Source organism: Lutra lutra, chromosome 1 (genome assembly GCF_902655055.1).
Source record: "Lutra lutra chromosome 1, mLutLut1.2, whole genome shotgun sequence".
NCBI classification, from domain to species: Eukaryota; Metazoa; Chordata; class Mammalia; order Carnivora; family Mustelidae; genus Lutra; species Lutra lutra.
Window position 1 is genome coordinate 219,899,986 of NC_062278.1, and position 15,080 is coordinate 219,915,065.

Genomic DNA, 15,080 nt, shown 5'->3' on the forward strand with positions numbered 1-15,080 from the left:
AGGACAAGGTGCTTCCAGTGCAGAGGGGGTGGGTCGGGGTGCTGCTCAGCCCCCACAGCGCCCCGAGACAGCCCGCAGACGACCCACCCCACGTCCACGGTGCCGAAGGGGAGAGACCCTGCGTCAGCACACCCCACGTTCTAGAACAAGTCCGATGTGGGGGCGCGTGGCACAGCACACCCTCCATCCTCCCTCTCGGTGCGGGAGGCAGGATGGGAAGAGCCGGGGACCGGGAAACCGGCCCAAACTCTGCAGCTGGCTCAGTCCATTCCAATCAAGAGGGTGATTAGTGCTTTTTAATAAAATAAAAGGGGGCAGGGGCAGGAGATAAGGCAGTCTCTAATCTACCAGGATAAAAATAATTAATTTCTGGGCACACCGCAGGGCCCTGGAGGAGACGGCCCAACACCTTCGATTCTGTGCTCACCAGAGAATTTTCCACCGTCTGAACAAAGACGAGGTGACTCTTCTTTAAACAGCCTTTTATCACTGACGTAAGGATGATAAAAGTTAATCCCAATCCCAAGCACCTTTGTGGGATTAACGTCCCCCCAAACAAGGAAATGAAACATTCCGGTCCTTGTGGGAAGATGCCGGAGAACGGGAGGAACTAATTTACGGCTCCAAGGCTGTGATGATTAATGCAATACCCCCGGTCTACAATGCTGCTTTCACTTAATTACCGCCTGTAATTGGGAGTTGTAAAGATAAGATTAATTGAATCTGGTGGATGTTAAAAGTTTAATACGTCGGAGCGTGGCTCCTCTGTTATCAGAAAGCACAGGCCGCTGGACGCCGGGCCGGGCGCTCAGAAGAGCGGCCCCTGGAGGGTTACAAAGGAGGCTGGACGCAAAGCCAACAGCCACAGGGACTTCTGGGCTCCCACAGCCGAGGGAAAGCTGCCCTCCTGCCACGCAGAACAACCCAGAAACAGCCTCAGGGTGCCGAGAAGCCCCAGCACCAGCGACATGCCCCCAGCCCACACCCCGGGGCCTCGACGAGATGCAAGTCTCAGATCTCAGGGGAAGGCAAGCGGAACCAGAGCACGGGCTCTACTGACACACAGCTCCGAGCGAGCCCAGGCCGCCTGCCCAAAGGAGGGGGTCAGTGAAGGCTCCCTCTACGGCTCCTTCCAAAGGCTTCGAGAAACTCCAGCCCTGGGGGCTATAGGTTCCCTCAGAGCTCTCTCTCCAAGCCACGGCCCTCGGGGTGCCCTGGGAGGCCCCGCACAGTGGGGGCCCAGGTGAGCCTCCCAACAGGGCTAGACATCCGCCCCTGAAGAAAAGTCCCCCCCCCGCAGGCCCCTTGGGACCCCTACAGCAGAGCCATGTCTGCCTGGTCACAGCCCCATCTTGCGTCCTGCCACGGGCGGAGACGTTCCTGACTCAGTCCGGCTCTGGGGGAAAGAAGGACGTGCAGGGCCACGTGGGTGGAGCCTGTCTGCTCGCCAGCCCCCGAGGCAGGAGCATCTGTCTGGGCATTAGCGAGCGAGTTCTTGGGAACATAAAACAGAGTCAGTTTTATTGGTCACCAACGTGGGGGCAATTTATCTAGCTCCCCAGGAACTCTGCCCCCATCACAAGGTCAAATATCATGGCCAAACTCACTCCATTCGGCCGGCCGGTGTGCCCCTCTGGACATGCAGCCGCAGTCGCCGGTGACAAAGCGCTCCTGCACGGCGTCCTCGGCCGGCCAGCCTCCCCGGCTGCTCTGGTCCAGTCCATTCTGGCGGCCAGCAGGCAGCTGCCCCGGCCCCTCTCCCCTCCCACTCAGCCCCAGAGCCCTCTCAGAACCTCCCTCCCCTGGTACTCCCCATCCCTCTCTCAGCCGTGTCAGGAAACCCCTCAACCAAGGCTAGCCATCGGCCCTGATGCTGTCCCCTCTGTCCAACAGCCCGAGGCCGCCCCCAGGGCCAGCCACGTCCCAGCCCGAATTAGCACCAGACAGCTCTTCCCCCAGGCCCGGGCTGCCCCTGGCTGGCCCTCACTTCAGGACAGCCCGAAGGGCCCAGAGGGTCTGCGGCCCACCACCCAAGTCATGGTGGAACGATCTGGAGAAGCTGGATAAGGACGTGGGCAGAACGATCTCCAGAATGCGGTGAGCATGAGAGGGCGAGCAAGCCGGAGGCTTCCGAGAGCAGAACCAGAAATGGGAAGTGCAGGGGCGGGTGGGGAGGGGCGGGGAAAGCCGCAAGAGGAACGGGCACCCGTGAGAGCCGCTCAGACCCCTTGCTTGTGACCGTCTGAGGGAAGCATCGGCTACGATCAGACACACAGTGCATCCTGGTCCTGAGGTCGGCCAGGCAGGAGTCTGGAACGTTCTCCACAGTGTCCCGTTGGGGTCTTTATCTCTGTATTTCACCAGCCCTGCCCTTCGGCACGTTCTCTCTGCTTCAGAACGCTCCACACTAAACACGTCCCAGCAACAGTAAACCAGAAAGTTCCAGAAAAGTCGGCACTGTCGGAAAGGTAGCCCTGGCCACCTCCAGGTGACCCTGCAGGGCTGCAGCTGGACCCGACAGGCTCCATAACCCCGGGTTTAATGCCGCGGAATTGCCCAGAAGGCCAGGAGAGCCAGATTCAGGCGTCATTTGCCAGAAGACCTTTTCGGAAAGGCAGTTGTCTGCAAGCGTCGGGGTCTCAGGGAGAAAATAAAAAGTTTTAGATTAGGAATAAGGTACACGGAGGCAACGGGAGAGACCAGAGTCCCGGGCACCGGGCCCCTCAGGTGAAGACGTGCGGCACGCCGTGGTTCAAAGACCACCACTGTCCAGCCATTTCACAGTTCAAACGACCAGCCAACCGGCAGGAACATGCGAGCTGCCAGACCCACACTCAGGCCCCGAGCTCCTGAAGGAAGCGACACCCAGGTCTGGGGAGGGACCAGATGCACTGCTCCAGGACGGCAGGCATCCCCCCAGCCTTCCCTGCTCCCTCCTTTACATTTCGAGGCACTCGCAGGGCATGCGTCCCCCTCCAATCACGGCCACCCCAAGAAGGCAGAGCTGAAACCCTCAGACGTGCCGCAAGGCCTGGGTCCAGAGCAGTGCGCGATGACATCCGGGCCCTGCGGCCCGACACATGGCAGGGGCTGACCCGTCTATGAGTGCAGCCTGGAGGCTGGGGAGCTGTGCCATCCAGCCGGCCCTGAGCTACACATCTTAACACTGATGCCAGAGGGCACGCGGTCTCACCAACCCTGCGGAGGCCAGGCCTGAGTCTAAGCTGGTGGCAGACCCACCTTGGGGACACCACATGGCCCCAGAAGAAATGCACGTGTCCCAACAGACTCAGCGGGCCTGATGAAGACACTCCAGGGCTGGTGGTGACCAGGCAGCTTGGGGGGCCGGACAGGGCTGGGTAATTAAAAGGAGAGGCATCCTCTGCGGCCAAGGGACAGGCCGCTTCCATTTTACTGACCCACCAACCCCGGGGAAAGTCTTCCTGTCCGCCACGGAGGATGCTATTAATAGTGTCATTTTCTTGGTGTTTTGTTTATTCCCCTGGAATGGCTTGATGGATGTGAATAATTATCAGACTATAAAAGCCAGCAAATGTGCTATTTTCTATCGCTCTAAATCATCAAACAAATAAAGTGTGAAACAGCATTTTTGAATATAATTTTCCCCTCTAATGGCTTAGAATTATTATCAAGAACAATGAAAATAAATAAGCAAATGCCTTCTGAGTTAAAAATTAAATGAGTGTGTCAGGAAGAGGAACACAGACCATCTTGGAGAGCAGGGACCTGCTCTGGAGCCATTAGTTATGAAGACGACGAGCAGCAGGGCTCTGGGCCGTGTAGGCCCCCTCCAGCCAGAGGCATGAGTGCCTGTGGCCGCCTGGCCGGTGTGTGTGGGGGAACAGGATATCTTGGATGAGGGTACTGGGGTACCCTGTGAGCCTAGCTGACCCCTGACAGCCGCCCAGGACCCTGCATGTCGTCGCCCAACACAACCCCCATGGGGACAGCCACACGGAACAGCAGAAAGGCTGCTGGGGGGCCGGCCTCTGCCTCGCCTCTCCTGGGCCACAGACTGACGACGCCAGAGGGACTGCTGACTCTCAGAGCAGCATGGACACCCACACCCATGGGACAAAGGACAAACAACATGAGACTCCGCCAGAAGGAACCCCACCCACCGCACGGAGCCCAGGGGCTGCTCCAGCCGGCCACCCCTCATCTCCTCGAACACACTGGCTGCCCCAGGCTGCAGGGGCCCGTTCCAGGTGGACTCCGGGTCCCTTGCCAGGAGGGCAGAATTTCTACAGTATGTTCTCCTGCCCACTGCCACAGTAACAAGACTTGCTGGGGGCCAAGGCTCTCAAACCCCAACCGCCCTTCTCGTGAGGCCCTGCAGCCCCCGCTGGGGCCCCCACGTGGAACCGTCTTGCTGGGTAGTCAGGATGTGCAGCACTGTCTTTTTTTCTCCCCAAGACTCATGCGACTCTCTGCCGATGATAGTCGCCCAGCCTGACAGCTTCTGCTGTACGAGGCTCCCAGCGACCAGGTGCCGTGGTGAGCAGAGGCTCATCTCCCCGGCCTTCTTCTCTGTTGAGGACCATGTGCCAAGAGCGGGGGTCCAGCCAGAAGCCCTTTGGAAATGTCAGCTCAGCCTGACACGTGTTGGAGGGTGAGGAAGTTAATTTCACAGTGTGTGCACAAGGCCTGGGCAGACAGGCTCCTGGCCGTTTAACACGCTGTAATTACGGAAACAGAAACAAGAAGGCAGAGGCTACTGGAAGTGCTGAGACCATGTGTCAAGTCGGAGGCCACCTGGCACGAGCCGGCCACCCGCGCAAGCCCAGGAGGCCACGGCAGCTCCAAATGCCAGCAGCCCCGCCAGGGCCCCCATGTGCCGAGCGTGCAGAAAAGCCGTTACTGCTGCGATCCTCAAATATGAAGCCCCACCTCGGCCTACAGCCCGCACCTGCTCTCGCCACACAGTGGCCGGACAGTTCCAGCACACAGAGCCGTGGTCTGGGCGGGCCGAGCAGAATGACCCAGTCACGGAACGGGCCGCCCCACAAGCCTCCTGGCTGCCGGGGCACCATCTCTGAGCCAGTTAGTGGAGCACGAGGGCCCAGAGAAACACAGTCACGAGTGGTCACCCCTCATCTGAGCCACAGCAACACATCAGGTGACTTCTGTGTCCAGCATTTCACGTATGGTGGGTAAGTTAAGCCTCACTAAATCTATTAGCAACACCCCAGCTCCATGGACATGGGAGTGATGAGTTCATCCCTGCCCAAGTTTCTAGGCTCAGGGCCACAGATGCACTTGGCTCTTCAGTATCTTCTGGGCCTTGAACCAAGGCATCCATCGGTTAACATGAGCTCTGTCAGAGAAACCAGAAACCTGCAGATAACCCCTCTGGAAAAGGCAGCAGGCCCCAGTGGTTTTACTAAGAGCCCCACAAAACCATCACACTAAAGGGCTGTGCCTGCTTATGCACATTACTAACAGGAAGATCAAATGCTACTGAACTCCTTCTACAAATCTGGCATATTTTTTAATGAATGAATGAATGAACAGGAAACCCTGTCACCAACACAGGACAAAGACACACAAGAAAATGCTAGGCCATCTCTCACAGCTGCCAAGTCCTAAATTAAACCTTGGAAAAATCAGACAGCGAAGTGTATTACAAGACCAAGAAGGACTTGTAACCCTCAGGGTTGCAAAGACAGCCCAACAAACAAAACTCTGTGTAAGGTTCCAAGCCACTCAGTATGAAAGCTCTTAGCCAACTAGGACTGGGAGGGACCTCCCATGATGAGGCAGGAGAGGCATTCCGGGAAGTTGGGAGCAAGGCAAGCTGCCCATTATCACAGCACTCCTCAGCACCATACTGAAGACGCTAGCCGCTGTCACAGGCCAAGGAAAAAAGATAAGAGGATAGTAACGACTAGAAGGGAAGAGACAAACTCTTTCATGAACAACACAATGTTTGACTTGGGAAAGCGAAGAACAAGCTGGTAAATGAAAGAACGAAGCATTCCAGTAAGGGAGCAGGACAAACCACCGGCGCCAGGACAGCCTGATGTCCTTTGCCCCAGAAAGACATTCACAGTGGGCCACGAAGCCCTCTAGGGTAGACTCTGCCCTTGTCTGTGGCCCAAAAGCAGGAGATGCTCCCCACCAAGGAGGTCAAACACAAGCCTGGCCGTGGGCCCACCAATGACAGAATCGCAATCTGACCCAGGAGAGCCGATGCACAACTCTGCAAAGCGGGCGTGGCCCAGTAACGTCATCATTCGTCGCCTCTGAGCAGAGCAGGAGACCCACAAACGCGTTTTGGAATGCCCCCTCCCCTGTGACCCGGTCCCTTAGGAAATGAGGTAAGGGAACCAGCTCGTGACCTGACCTGAGGACTGGCTGATTTCAAGACACAGTGTGGTGGGGGTGCTAAGCTGGGTGTGAGCCGGGGGGCCTTATCGTGATGGGTGGAGTGTGAAAGGAGACTAGTAATAGTCACACAGGGTGGCCCAGGTCATCCGGGGCCGATGTCACCCCACACACTGGTCTGGAGAAACAAAAGACGTTAGAAAAACCAGCCAACAAACTGACTTGCCTTTAAACCCCGAGGAAAGGCGTGCACAGACCTGCACAGATGGACAGCCTGGGAGCCCCGCGCCCACAGGGATGGGAGGAAGAGGAGCCATTGCCAGCCCAGTCCACCCGGGAGGGGAGAGAGGACCTGGCCTGGGGACGGAGGGGACTCTGGGACCCTGTCCCAGCTACTCCAGACAGAACCCAGAGTGCATTTCCAAGTCCCTCCGGCCCAGGGATAGCCCCACGTGGCCCCTCTTAGTCACCGCTGCACCGGGGAGCTCCGCCTGGACTGCACAGCCCCCTCCCGGAGTGGGCGGCTGGAACGGTCTGATGGCAAATGGGCGCCTGCCCAATTTCTATTGAGAAATCCCTTTTTTTTGTTGTTTTTTTAAATTTTATTTATTTATTCGACAGAGAAAGAGGCAGCGAGAGTAGGAACACAAGCAGGGGGAGTGGGAGAGGGAAAGCAGGCTTCCTACCAAGCAGGGAGCCCGATGCAGGGCTCGATCCCAGGACCCGGGGATCATGACCGGAGCCAAAGGCAGATGCTTAATGATTGAGCCTCCCAGGTGCCCCAGAGAAATCCCATCTTAACTTCCAAGGAACCCCGTTCCACAGAGTCAGCCCCCCTCATTTGTCCCGGCGCTGGGGCCCCTTTATGCAATGAACACAAACCCTTGCTGTGGAGATAGGATCGGCAGAGGACCAGGGCGGCTTGTTCCCAGAAAAGAGCCTTACTGAGCCACGGCGGTTTTATCTTTAATGGATCGTTTTACGGGACAATAGGCAATGGAATTCGGTATCTAGCACAAGCAGTGTCAAGGATTTCAAATAATGACATTTTTATTGAAACACACGCAGGAAATAAACAGCGGAAACCGGGAGTCTCCAACGGGATGACCGCGGCGAGGATGCCGGATGAACAGGCCTCCTGCATGGAGACAAAGGGATGGCGTGGGCAGGAGGGGAGGCCGAGGCCTCTCACGGGGCCCTGGGCCCCACCTGCCCTGGCACCGGCCCACGGGAACGGGGGATGCGGGCGTCCGGGCCCGGCTCACACGTGGCCAGCCCATGTTAACGAAGAGAGACACTTCACAAGGTGAGCGGTGTCAAGCCTGCCATTAAATGTTACCAACTTGGAGGCATCTGATCCCAAGCCCCAGTTTATTTTAGACCTGGGAATTATTTCTGTTATAGGACGGGACTGAAAACGCCAAGTCACGTGCGTGCTTGTTTTTGATGTTTTTAAAGCGCTGGGAGGGGGTGCCTTTGAGGCTTCCAAAGGCAGGCACCGAGGATGGGGCACCCAGGCCCAGCGGCAAAGGGGGGCCCAGAACCCCCAGTCTCCCCCTCAAAGAACTGGCCTGGATTCCCACTCATAAAGCGAGCTGGAGGTGGCCTCCCGTGGCGCCCACACCCCAGGCCCACAGGCCAGCTGCCCTGGCCCCAGAACTCCTCAGGGCGGCATGTGCTAGAGCGGGGACGCCCCCTGATGCACTGGCGTTGAAACATGTGTGCCATGTGAACAGGGACAGGTCTGGAGAGCATGAGAACTCGGAAGGGACACGGCTGAAGACAGCAGTTTGCTGTCGTCTACAGCCGAGAGGCATTGGACAGGCCAGTGTCAGCCACCCCACGTCGTAGCAGCACGAGCCCAGGTCACAGCTACGAGCCAGGTGGGGCCTGGGAGGGGGGTGGGAGCCCAGCCAGGAGGACATCTTCAACGTTGGGGGAGGCTCGGGTCTGCTAAGTGATTTCCCGCGTCCTGGACACGTTGGCGTTCGTCGTCACACACACCCACAGACAGCAAGGCCTACGGACCCTCATGTGGGCACACGCTGACAGGGAGGCCCCGTGTGTCTCTGACGGACCCTCTTAACTACAGGGCTGGCTCCGGGGAGCACACAGCTCACACCAGCCTTACAAACAGGCGCCCGAGGCTCCAGCTTCCCCGTGTCACACTAGGCTGAATCTCAGCATGCCATCCAGGAGGCCAAGGCCACAGGCCACTCGGGGTCACTCCTGGGGTCAGTCCAGGCCCTGGCGCTGGTCAGCCGCGCTCAGCATCAGGCTGGCGAGAGCAGGCAGACCGACCCTCCAGGGGAGGCCCCTAAGGGAGGGCGCCAACAGGTCCCGTCCTGGCGACGCGGCTGGGCGGTGTCCCCCCGCCCCGCTCCGTCTAAGGCCATGAGGCCTCCCACCTCCTGCTGCTGGGCCAGCCTGAAGGGTGAAGGGGAAGCCCATTCCCAGCCAGGTTTTTAAGCCAAGTTGACAAAGCCTCGCTCTCTCTCCCCTCCCAGCTTTGCAGGCCTTTCCCTTCAGCCGACAGCAACCTCACTAGCAGGAGAGAAATTTGCCATGGAAACCAGACCCTGCACGTAGCCCCCAAATGGCTGATGGCTCGTCTGCGGTACCAGGTGGAGGCGGGGGAGCGTCTCCTGGCCAGGCTGGCCTCGTCTCGGCAGCAGGAAGAGGGGTCCCCGCCGCCAGCCGCAGACTCAGCCGCTCCCGCTCCTGGTCCCGGTCCAAACAGCGCTGCCGGGTGGGAGGATCCCAGGCCGGGAACTCATGCCCAGGGGTGACCTTTCCGACGGAGGAACCAACAACTTCTCAGAGAGCCGGTAAGATAGAGGACTCGAGCTCCTTGCCTGGCCCTCCGGCCCGGGAGCAGGAGCTCGGGCCGCCCCACAGCCAAAACCCTGCGTCTCTCAATTTACTCCATGTGTGCATCACCACTCTTGGAACAGAGGACTCCAAAGTTCAGGGCCATGGGCTCCTGCCAGACCAAGCCGGCGGGGTCTATGTCTGAGAGCGGCAGGGAGAGAGGAGGACGCCCAGGGGAGAAGGGCACCAGCCTGACATGCTGGCCCTGGGCCCCTAAATCCCAGCCCGCACCTGCCCTCCCAGCTGACGCCCCTCTTGCTGGAATATGTCTGAGGGGAAGAAACCATCCACCACCAACCTTCTAGTCCCACAGTCCCACACCCCCGGCCTGGCTGCCCTCCCCCTGGGCCCCTCTCCACGGACGGCCCAGCTCCGTCTCCTCCCACAGGCCTCAGTCCCATGGGCTTCCCTGACCTTGGCTGGGGGGTGCCAGCCACTGCCCAGCCTGGGCCTGCTCTGGGGTGCAGACCCACACCATCATCTCCCGTCCTGACAGGGGGCGTCAACACCAGCATGGTTCATGCTGGACCCAGAGTGCGCACTCCATCGGGACGTGAGCTGAGCCACGAAACCCCCTTTGTTCGGCACCTGCCCCTCCCCCACCCCCCCGACCTGTGGTTGGACAGTGTGTGCCAGGCTCCCGGGCTGTAAGTGTGGCCATGTGACCAGGCACTTGCCACCAAGAGGGCAAGAGAAACCTGGGTCGTGCCTCCTATGTCTGCCCATCCAAATTTCTGGAACACATTCTCCCATCTTGCCCCATCTGGACACCCAGGATGACCTCCGCCGAAGCCACACGCTTCAGACAGCAGAGTGTCTGCCAGCCCAGGTCCCCACGTTCCCACCTCTGTCTCATGCAGGAACCCACCAACCTCAGCGTTCAGCTTGGCGGGGCTTGACTCAGGGACCATTCTGGGGACCCCGTAAGAAAAGCATCCTGGCCCTCCCACACCTTCAAGTCCAAGCCACCTGTGCCACCTGGGACAACCCTGCTGCTAAGGCTGATGGGCCACCGTCTCCCAATTCGAGGGGCAGCGTGGGGCAGTGGCAGGGAAGGTGGGCCAGACCCCAGACCCACCACCCCCAAGCTCCGTGTTCCTGAACAGCTGTCCGGCCAGCCTGTGCCTCCCCTGAGCAGGGGGGAGGCGTGGGGCTGCACCAAGCACCCCCACGGCCTCCACCGTCAGGACTCCTCCCTGTGCCCCCACGTGCAGTAATGGGCCGCATACATGAGCGTCAGGCAGAAACTCTAAAGCGGCGCGAGCAGCGGGCCCCACGCGGAAAAAGCCCGAACGCCCATCGCCCGGGCACGGAGGAACAGATAGAGGCAGAGCTGTACCGCAGAAGACCCTACAGCCACGGAAACAAACGAACTCTGGCCACACGGAACAGGGTGGACCTTCCTCCCCAGCTCCCGGCAGAAACGCAGAGTAAGGAGTGTCTATCTGTATGGCGCTCAGACCCACACACCATCCAGCCACACAGCCTGGGGCCACAGACACACGCAGGAGAAGGACCCAGAGAAGCAGCGACGCGAGCCCCATCAAGTCAGAAGGAGGAGAGACAGAAGGACGGTTGTTAGCTCTGGGTGGGGAGGAGCCCAGTGGGCAGTAGGGGGAGGGGGGTTCGTTTCCCAGCACTGTCGGGGTTACGCGGGGGTGACTATGGTCATCCGATAAATGGTACATGAAGACCTATCTTTGTGGGCTGGACGTGTTTTGTGTGTTCTTTGCACCACACTATAGTTCGCAATGTAGGCGATATGACAGACATGGTTCTCAGATGCCCGAGACGCCTACGCCGAGCCCCTGCTCACAGGGACTCTAGCGTTCCCCTGGTGATGCTGTGAGGGGGTTTTACTGTTATAACCAAGTTCCCACCTCAGGAGACCCTGATACAGGGAGACTACCCTGGGTTGGCCTGACCTAAGCAGATAAGGGGCCCTTCTTCATGTCCAAGGTACCAGTGGGAGGGGATCCCAGGCAGGCCTGAGGTTGGAGGGAGACACACGGCAAGCCCTGAGTGACCTCCAGATGCCAACAGGAGCCCAGGGCTGGCAGCTAGCAAGGATGCGGGGCCTTGCTCCTACCACTGAAAGGAACAGCACTCTGCCAACGACCTAGATGATCCCGGGGTGCACCTTCCCCGGGGCCCAGCGGCACCTCGATTCCAGCCTCTGAGAGCTTCAACTGAGGCGCTAGCGGGCCCAGGCCTCAGTTCTGCTCTACAGAACCGAGAGCAAAGAAATACAGCCACGCGCCCGCTGGCAGCTCACGCAGCAGGCAAACACCAGCCGCCTCCACGCGAGGTCAGGGGGAAAGAAACAGATCAAAAATCCCCACCCGCAGGGGCGCCAGGATGCTCCCATCTGCTGCCATGGGCACTGGGCGCAGGCTGCTCTATTCGCGGCTCTCTTCCCCTTCCCGATTTGTTTTTTGTTTTTTTCATTTGCTTTTTGTTTTCTTTTCAGCGTACACTTCAAACAGAACAACGTGGAAACTGGGAAGAGTGACTAAGCAGGGGTGACACCTGACGGCCCACCTCAGCCAGGGGACTGAGGCAACGTCTGCAGCGACAAGCCGTCCCCCAAGATGGCTTCAGGAGAAGGACACCTGCCTGGGGGGGGGGGTCTTCCTCCCCAAGCCCATCCCCCCCAGCCCAGCCCTTCCTACCAAACCCCTGCCCTATCCCGCACGCCACCATCAAGGGGCGCGAAAAACCAGGGAAGTCTGAGAACCGGTCCCAGCCCGGAGGAGCCCGAGGAGACGTGACGACTCCGTGGTCACGTGGGAACCTGGGACAGGGTCCTGGGACGGAAAAGGGACACTGGGGGACACGGAGGAAATCGGAATAAATCGAGGACTTTGCTTACTGAGAGTGTAGCGACACGGGTCCGTTAACTGTGACAGGGTCCCAGCCCGATGGAAGAGCCCAGCAGGGACTCGGTGGGGGCGAGGGGGTGCGCTTGGACCAGCTCCTCAGCAGTGCCATAAAACTAAAACAGTTCTAAACACCAAAGCCTCTTTTCATGAAAAGAGCGTGCCGCCCAAACAGCGGGTATAGGGGCCCGGGACAACCACGGGAGGCACGAGGAGAGCGCCCCACAGCCGAGCGTCTGCCTGGGGTGTGAGCGTTTGCCTGGGGTGTGTTGTGACACCCAGACCCCGATTCCCAGACCCACTGCCCTCCCCCAGCGCCCCCCAACCCCCCCACCGTGGGGCTGCCCACCATACGGGCTCCTGGCGAGGCGTCAGGCCACCCGCAATGCCAGAAGAAGCCCCACTCCCTCTCCCTGGCTTCTTGAGAAAAGCATATGGCAAGATTTTTCCTTAGCAGAAGGCTGACCTTCCTCTGCTTAGCGTGATGTCAAAATCACTCTGCATTCCCCGAACAGACACCGCCCGCCAGCAGGCCGCGGGAGGCGAGGAGCCAGCCCACAGGCACGGAGCCCACCGCCGGCCGCGTGGAGCCCCGGCGGGGGGGTGGGGGGGGGCGCCCCAAAACACGCCAGGTTTCCGGGGTCCTCTGATCCCTGCCAAGTGGCACCCAGCCCATGCTCTCACATGGCACACGGTGTTGCCAGAACAGCGCCAGGTGATTAGACTTTCGGGCGTGTGACGCCGGAAGAAAGGAAGCAGACACATGGAATGGTCTGAAACGCACAGTGCAAGGCACCACGCCGGCAGACTTCTCCGGAACGGCCTGTCGTACTCACCATGGTGACTAACGACACCATCCCACTCTCGCGGTCCGGTGACACCTGATGCCCGGCTTGCGACGCGAAGGTCTCGCCGGCATCAGGAGTTCATTTTCCAGGGCTGAAACCAGCTTTCGGTTTTTGTACTACACGCTCCGGACAAGCAGAATGCCTGTGGTTCTGATCCAGACGCTGGGCTGAGGGCTCTGGGAGACCCAGGAGGGGACCCGGGGGGGCTGACCCAGCTATCATTCCCGCAAGCTCCCTGCGCGGCCCCCAACACTTACTCCTGTCCCCTGGAAGGGAACACTGGGCACACAGGTCAGGCACACTGGAACAAAGGACATTCGGCTCTGCAGCTGCAGTCCCTGTCCTAAGAGGAGACTCTGCAAGGGGAACAGAGGAGACACTCCCTGCCCGCCCACGGCCCCACGCACCCAGCGGGGAAGCCGAGTGCCACAGCGGGTCCCTCCGCAGGCAGCCGAGGTACCGAGCCAGAACCAGCAGGCCGGGCGACTGGGCCTCAGTGGGTCGAGCTCAGCGCTCTGGGGCCTCGCCAGGCCATTTGGGACAGTGGCCATCTTCCTGCAGAAGGGGGCTGGGCCCACCGGGAAACTCTACCCGTGGCGTGTTTGGGGCGAGACTGGACTCTGGCTGGGGCTGCAGGGCCGGACCACTCTGTAGACCGATGTCGCATGCTTCAGAGCGTGGTCACGGGGCCCCGAGAGCAGGACTCTATGACCCAGCGCGCTGACTCACACACCGAGGGATCCACCTGGCCACCTTCTCTGTCCCTTTTTAATCGTGGGGTTCTGACACCTCCTGCCTCAGTGAGCGTCTGCTCTCAGGGAGCTTCCTGCTCAGAAACACTCCAGTTGCTGTTTCCGCCGCCTCCGCGCAGGACCCGGGGTTGAGGCGAGCATGGCCCGGCCGGGTTCCCCAGCCTGCTAACAAGGCGCGGACACACAGCTTCCTTTCCAGCAGCCCGGTGGGTCTTTCCCACCCAGCCCCCCCAGGCGCAGCGGTCACACTGAGCCATCATAGGGCTCTGTCCCCAGATGCCCAAATAGAGCTTTGGCCCGGGGCGGGGGTAGGAGGGAGAGTGTCGATTTCCCTCCTGCATCTTACGCGGGTGACAGGGAAGCTGAGTTATTAAAACCAATCTGTGAAGCTGTCAGGCTCCCACCAGTCTCCATCCATATCCGCCCCCAGCCGAGCCCTCCCTGACACCACAGGGCCTCTCCAGTCGCAGGGAGGAGTTACCCTGGTTGCCAAATGATGGGCTCTGCCCGAGTCAAAGAATGGGGACCCCTGGTCCCCACTGAGCCAGGCTCAGAAGCCGTGAAGTCCCTAAGCCTTCTCCAGGGACAGCCTCCTTCAGGTGCTGGGGCCTTCACCAGGCTCCGTCCACCCCAGGACTTCTCAGTCCCAAGCTCTCTGGGCACTAAGCAGAGGCCCTCAAGGTGGTCCAGCAGCGCCCCCTGCAGTCAGGCCTGGGGAGCGTGCTTTGGACACCAAGGAGAAGGCTGGGAGACAGGCCGAGAGGCAGGGAAGCAAGGCAGGGAAGCAAGCGGGAAGGCAGGCGGGGAGGGAGGGAGGGAAGGAGGGAGGCAGGGAGGAAGGGAGGGAGGCAGAGAGGAAGGCAGGGAGGGAGACAGGGAGGCAGGGAGGGAGGCAGGCAGGGAGAGAAGCAGGTGCCTATCCTCTGGGAAGAAGCCACAGCTGGGAGGTGGGCTGACGCAGCCCCAGTAGGGCCTGCAGGAAGGCAGACACACAGCCAAGGGGCAAGGGAGCCACCAGCAGCCCCCCTCCCCAGAAGAGCCTTGCTCTGCCCCCCGGGCAAGAGACCCGCAATCCTGGGCCCAGTGTGTGCAGCCTCTCTCCCACGCTGCAGCCTGAGAGCAGGGAACATGGGAGCCGACCAGTGTCTGTAACCGCAGCACCCTTCCTCCTAGTGCCCCACAGCAGGGAGTACGCGTCCTCAAACGCACACGTGTGCCCACACTCGTGCACACATGCACACGTGCGCACACACACGTGCACACTCACATACACGCGCGCACACGGGCCCCCAGAGCAGCATGTGCAGAGACGGCTGTGCCCGCTGGGAGTCAAGCTTCCCGGCAACAGAAGAAAGGCCTCCCTGTCCCTCTTCCGTGAAACT

At 60.1% G+C, this 15,080-nt stretch overlaps 1 protein-coding gene across 3 annotated transcripts in view; it reads right to left on the minus strand.

The window, feature by feature from the left end:
- The window catches only part of KDM4B (lysine demethylase 4B), a 133,650-nt gene that overhangs the window by 56,127 nt on the left and 62,443 nt on the right, over nt 1-15,080 (minus strand). The window lies entirely within an intron of this gene.